The sequence below is a fragment of the Glycine max genome, chromosome 15, assembly GCF_000004515.6.
Source record: "Glycine max cultivar Williams 82 chromosome 15, Glycine_max_v4.0, whole genome shotgun sequence".
Lineage (NCBI taxonomy): Eukaryota > Viridiplantae > Streptophyta > Magnoliopsida > Fabales > Fabaceae > Glycine > Glycine max.
In genome coordinates, this window is record NC_038251.2 from 18708661 (window position 1) to 18716072 (window position 7412).

Below are 7412 nucleotides of genomic sequence, written 5' to 3' on the forward strand. Positions count from 1 at the left end.
ATATGATGGTACTTTTTATTAATATGTATGAAGACTAAATTATTTTACCCTTGTATTTAATTATTCTATTGAAAGGTTCATATCTTTCTGAAGGTTGTGATTATTGTAAACCTATTACGAAAATTTTTTATTATACTGACTTTCAAGAAATGATGTTAACGTGCTTTAATACGTTTTTAATGGGGTTTATTTACACGAGTTTTCCAATGAAATTTATCCGCATATGTTTCAAAAAACAAATATATTACTTGAGTTTTGAAGAAGATATTAATTTATTGATACGTATTTCAAGAATAAAAATAATTAACGAGAGTTTTCAAAGCAATGTTTTGAACTAGAATCTGGGGTGTTACAATTCTCTCCCATTTCCATTCAAGTATATCAATCCTCTAAAACAAACCTACGGGCTTCTGATGCTCTGTCTTAACTTGCTGACATACTAGGCATTTAGATACAAATTCAGCTACATCCTTTTCATCCCTCCCTTCCAATAAAACTCCTTTAAGTCTTGATACATTTTAGTAGAACTCGGATGAGTGGTGTAAAAGGAATGATGAGCTTCCTCCAAAATCTTCTTCCTCAAGCCTCCTGCATCAGGAACATAGGCAAATGCCATAATGTAACACACTGTTAGTCGCTTTATACGACTAACTTTTGTATAGAAATCATTTTCCAAAGCTTGTATAGTTCCCCAATTTATGGTAATTTTGAAGTAAATTTGGTAAATAAATCTTGTTTTATGGTTAATGATGTCTCTAGAACATTTCCATCGAATTTAATGATGAAATCTGTGCATTTTCAAGTGAAAAGAGGCTAATTTTTGAATTGCAAAATGCAGCAATTGGGCTAAGCTTAGCAGTTGGGCTAAGCACATATCCACCGCTAAGCGCAGCTTCAGCGCGCTTAGCACTAAGGAGAATCTGACAAAGCCTCAACATCAAAGCCGCGTGCGAAGCGCGAGATCAGTGCGATAAGCGCAGCAAGTGCCTTCAGCCAGGCTAAGCTCGAGACTGGCGCTAAGCCCAATTTCACTTACTCGTGCTAAGCGCGATGGTGGCACTAAGCGCAGCGTCTGAAGATTTTGAGGAAGAACATGACCACCTTAGCCCAGACATGGAGTGCTCTTTCTTTCTCTAAGCCCAATTTTGAGCTTAATGCTAGGCAGCCCTTGAAGATTTTGAGGAAAAACATGACCACCTTAACCCGGACATGGAGTGTTCTTTCTTTCTCTAACTTGATTCCCACCTCCCACACTTTTGATGTCACTCTTGACAAGGCCATACTCATTTATGGTATTATTATGAAGATGGATATGAATGTGGGGTACCTCATTTCCCACCAGATCTCCCTCACTGCTCAGCATGACACATCCAGACTTGGATTCCCGGCCTTGATTACAGCTTTATATAAGTCTAGGGGAGTTCAGTTTGACTCTAGATCCCTGGAGAGCCTGAGTTCTGCCATTAATTTGGCTTATACTAAGAAGAACTGTTGGAATCTAGATGATCCAACAGTAACTTTCAGAGGACCCAGGAAGGCCAGAGGGAAGAGATATGAGGCCCCTTCCACTTCAGCATCAGAGGCACCAACACCTTCTTCTTCTATACTTCCTTCTTCTTCCTCCGTAAAGATCCCAGTGATTCCTCTTGCACCTTCACAGATTCCACTACCAGCTTCAATATCTACAGGTCCAACAGATTTTATTTTCACTCCTCAGATGCTTCACTCCATGCTCCAGAACATCCATAGAGGGCAGTCCATTATTATGCAAAGCTTGCAGGGCTTGGGCTTGCCCTCCATTATGAGCATGGAGGAGTTTAACGCACAAGTGGCCTGGCCAGGAGACCAGCCTTCTTCCTCTGGAGGGGGTGGTGTCTCCACAGCCCAGGAGCCTGTGACTGAGGAGCCCACAACACCAACACCATCACCAACAGCAACAGAGAAGGAGACTACTCCAGCTCAGACCCCACAACCATCTCCACCATCTGCACCTGCTCCTGAGGAGACTTAGCCATCAGCATTGGATCTTAATGAAGACCAGCCACAGGTGGAGCAGGACGTTTAAATTTTTTGCATTATGAACACTTTAGTTTTATTTAAGTTATTTTATGCTTTATGTCACTTAAATTTCAGCTTTTATATTTCAACATTTTAATTTCAGTAGCATAGTTGTTTGTGTGCTTGTACAAAAAGCTTGATTGAACAGTGAATTGATTGAACATTGTATGCAGTGGATTGTTTGGTACGAAATGAGTGTTTGGAAATGATTTGATTGAGAAAATGTATGAATTGAATGGATTGGGATGATTGTTTTGATCAAGTTTGCTATCATTAGAAGAGAATGAGCATATGATTGGAATTATGTCTGAAAATGTTAGTCGGTTGTCAGATTGATTGTGAAGGAATGCATTAATTGTATCCCGGTGAGAGTGTGATCTTTAAAATTCTGAGAGAAACGACTATCATTTAGTGCTGATTTTTGCGTGAATCTCTGAAGTATGAATTGGATGCATGAACTTGAGGATGATGAAGGCCATGCTTGATTATGAATAGCTACTTAGCGAAAAAGCTAACCTTGTGATTGAATGAATTATCCCTTGCACCTAGTTTGAGCTGAATGAATTGATTGATTGATTAAACCTCGAGCCTATTCAGTTGTATCGTCTGCTACCTTATTTTAGGTTGTAGGAGAGCATCATCCACAGAAGATGGTTCAAGGCAAATTTGTTCCTAATTTGGGGGAGTTATTATCAAGGTAAATTTGTCCCAAATTTGGGGGAGGCACTGGGTAAGGATTGAAATGGTCAAAGAAAATAGTATATACACTGATTATGTTTTCTGTGTTAAAAAAAAACTATAAGTATAAATAAAGTTAATAAGTGTGTATGCTATAATTTCAGGTATGAAAGCTAAGAGCCTAAGAAAAAAGGGCAAGTATAGGGAAGGAATGAATGAAAAAAGTGAAGGTTATTCTATGGATGAATGCTCTCATAGAACCTAAGCTTTTGAATCCTAGAAAAACCATGAATTGTTGGCAACCTAACCCCATTACAAGCCTAGAAAGTCCTTCGAATTCATTTTTGTGTGTTCATTGCTGTATGATAGGAGATGAAATGCAAAGGTTGGAACTTGTGTTGGTTGTTTATGATGGAATAAGCCTAAAGACTTGAGTTTGAGTGAAACAATGACTGTGAGGTTTTGGTTGATGATCCTTCCTTAATTTTTGTCATGCTTACTAGCTTATTTCAGCTGTGAGTCTAATACTAGTGCTCCTATCTTTGAAAAGCTGCATGCTTGTGATAAGTGATTGATTTAATCATTCCATGATATTCAGTTCATATGGTTGATATCTGTAATGAATCAAACACCATTTTCTTTTGATTGGCCATTGTCTTTGTCATTTGAGGACAAGTGAACTATTCTTTCTTTGCTTGAGGACAAGCAAAACTGTAAATTTAGGGGAGTTTGTTAGTCACTTTATACGACTAACTTCTGTATAGAAATCATTTTCCAAAGCTTGTATAGTTCTCTAATTTATGGTCATTTTGAATTAAATTTGGTAAATAAATCTTGTTTTATTGTTAACACTGTCTCTATAACATTTCCATTGAATTTAATGATGAAATCTGTGCATTTTCAAGTGAAAAAGAGGCTAAGTTTTGAATTGCAAAAAACAACAATTGGGCTAAGCTTAGTAGTTGGGCTAAGCGCATATCCACCATGAAAAGCGCTGCTACAGCGTGCTTAGCACTAAGGAGAATCTGGCAGAGCATCAACATCAAAGCCGCGCACTAAGCGTGAGATAAGTGCGCTAAGCGCAGCAGGTGCCTTCAGCCAGGCTAAGCTCGAGACTGGCGCTAAGCCCAATTTCACTTGCTCGCGCTAAGCACGAGGGTGGCGCTAAGTGCAGCGTCGCGATTTCAGAGCCTATTTAAAGCCTGTCTTGTGTAGAATTATGGTACAACATTCACCACCTTTATGACACTTTTATGACAGCTTCTACAGACGGCCGGGGCACAGAATTCCAGATCAGCCACAGGCCTATATAGGGAAAAGAGCCCTAGAAGCAAAAAAGAGGAGCAACTTGTGCATTGAAGCCTAGGTTTTGTCATTTGAGAGATTATTAAGTAGAGAGTGAGTGTGAGATGCTGAGAAGAGGAGGAGGAATCCCCCTTCTTGTGTAAGGAACTGTCATTCTCTGCTTTTAATCTCATTTATTGTTAGGGTTTCTTTGTAATGGCTGGCTAAACACCCTAGTTGGGGATTTCTAATGAACAACTGATGTAAATATCTAATATCTAATTGATTATGTTTTCTGTGTTCATTGCTTCCCTCAATGCTTATTGTTTGTATGCTTTTGGTCTGATCACCCATTTGTGTGCACAGTTAGGTGACTTTAGCATTGGAAAATGTACTGTTGCCTTAGAACTTGATTGAAACAGGATTGAAACTTAGCCTTACATGAGGGATCTGCGGGTTAAGTTTTGGTTTTAATTATGTTGTTACAATAATGTTGTTTAGTTTAGGCCTAGTCTTACATGAGGGATCTGCGGACAAAGCTTAGGCTAAATTAGGCTAAACTTTAGTAAGCTATTTGAGCTGAGTCTAGTCTTACATGAGGGATCTGCGGACAAAACTCAATTTAAGTTAGTTTAAACCTAAGAGGGTTGTCTAAATCGGGTGTAGTCTTAAATGAGGGATCTACGGACAAAGCTTGGATATTCAACCTAACGAGGGATCGAGGGTTTAGTAATTTAGGCTACAGCATGGAACACAAGAGCACGATTGATTGGAGAAATTAATATATTTCTATGCATCAACTTGTTTGTTAGAAAGACCCAACATATCTACCTATTGTTGTCATTTTATTTACCTTGCATTTTATGGTTTTTAGCATGCAAGTTTAGTTTAAATTTTGTTTGAAATTATCACTTATACATGTTCTCTCAACAATGCTTCGATTCTGAACTTAATTCAGGCTAACATTAGCTCCCTGTGTTCGATACTCGGATTCATCCTTTTCAATTTCAAATACTTGATGACCTGGTACGCTTTCCGGTGAAAACTCCCCATTGAAATTTCCTTGAGACATAAATGCACAAAAAGTAATTGTAATGGGGGGAGATCACACACCTTCAGAATCAACCACAAAATTAGAAACTTTGTGTGGCTGAGTCTCCCCCCACAATCTTTCTTAAATGAGGGTCTTCACATTGAGTTGCTTTAATGGTGTCCACTAAAGTGGAATGATCATGAACATGAGCTAGAAGTGATTTGGTGAATGTGACCTCAAACCTCACTCCACTGGTTACAAGATCTTGGAACTCCTTTACTATAGGTCTTCTAACTTCAACAATGTGAGCTAGGCTACCCATAGGCTTCTTACTCAAAGCAAAACCAACTACATTTGCTTTACCTAGATGATACAAGATCATGCAGTCATAGTCTTTCAAGAGTTCCATCCACCTTCTTTGCCTTAAATTGAAGTCCTTTTGTTGGAAGATTTACTTAAGACGGTTACCTATATGTTTTAGGGTGAGATAAATATTTTAAAAGTTATTAATAAATTGCTTAGTTAACTATAGGTAACCGTCTTAGGATGGAGGTCATAGGATGCTAACACCTTCCCTACCTGTAATCTACTGCTGAACATAAATCTGGTTTACAAAGATTATTTTTCTTTTAAATGGGTTTTCCAATGTTTTCCTAACAAATTTGTTTTGAATCTTTATCATCCGGCTGCGACCTCAGTTGCAACATACAATATAAATAGTTTTTTCTGAAACGTTTGTAAAGGACCTTCAATAAAAAATAATCAATCAATGCAATTATTTTTCCATTGTCTGTGTCCATTTTATTGCTTTTCTTTCAAATTTAGTCTTTGCATTATTGTGTTCATATTTTTGTTACGGATCACCCCGAATCAAGTACTTTTCTATAGTAACTTGATAGCCCACAAGAGGTCAAGTGGCATGCTTGGGCACAATCTAATTCTAAGTTGTGTTCAATCCAACTAGTCTTAAATAATAGTCCACTTTGCATTCATCAAGAAATGATAACAATATTAAAATATACATTGATAATATCTTCAAAATTACAAAAAATAATATCTTAAATAAAAACATGAAAAATGAAAAAGCAAAATAGGTCAAGATGGTTGGGTCCCTTATTTTGAACCCTGCTCTGCCACCCTACACCCTGGTTTAGCCACCTGCTTCATTGAACTGCCTCCCCTAGTTCAGCTACCTGCTTATGCTACAAGGACTCTTAGCCACAAGTGGTAGCAATGGCAATTGTCGCCACTACCATAAGAAGACAATTTAAAATAATTATAGTTGCAATAAAAAAATGTTTCCAAGCCTTTATAAATAGGAGATGAAACCCGACAAGAGAGGGGGAAGAGAACTCTAAGGAGACCAGATACTCACTTCAAATACTAACAAATTTATAGAGAAGAAAAGAGGAACTTGGGTGGCATCGAAGGGATTGCAAGTGAGGAGAAAACAAAAAATCAAACATAGGTAAGCATCTTCTCCTTGCTTCTTGAGCTTGACCATGACTTTGTTGTGAATGTCTTGTATAATCCTCTTGTGTGCACCATTTGTACAAACAACATAGCTGAAACAACAAGTAGAAACTATAAACTGACTTCAAGAGTAGTCTAGGATCATTAACACTCATTCAACGCTTAACCTTGAAAGAATGAGCAATGCTACCCCAACCAGGAATCAAAGCAATGTAAAAGGAAACAATGACCAAACAAAAATTAATTGCATTAAAATTGACTCATTGAAATGGACACACATCTCACAATTGAAAACTTTTGCAAAGAAGAAACTAAGCAAAATAATAGAGCACTATAGGTAGATAAATAAAACAAAAAGGGAGAAAAGGATAACACAAATAATGGAGATTTACTACCACCTTTAAGAATGGTGGCTCTTCATAGTTCTCAGCTTCCAAAGTGATTTCCATTGGCCTCTCTCTCTCTCTCTCTCTCTCCTCATTTTCTCTCCTTGTTCATTCTCTTCACAACTTGGATAGATCAGTAGATTAGAACTCCTTTCCACCTTGCTTCTTCTATCTCATTCGATCCAAGCAGCGACGAAGCCGTTGATGTTGCCACACACCACCACAGTGACTCTCTTCCCATTCTCTATCTCACACATCTTTCTTGCATTTCCATTGATGATGACAAGAATGGTCCCTACCACCTCCACACCGTGATGAAGTGGCTTTTCCTACTTCGTCATGCCATTATGGTGAGACGACACGATGACATTGCCACTATATGGCTCTCCCCTTTTTCAATATATTGTGTATCTCCCTTGCATGGCCCTTATTGACAAAATCCATAACAGAAACAAAAACCTGCCATCGCCACATCGCGCCATGATGACGTGGCTTTTTCG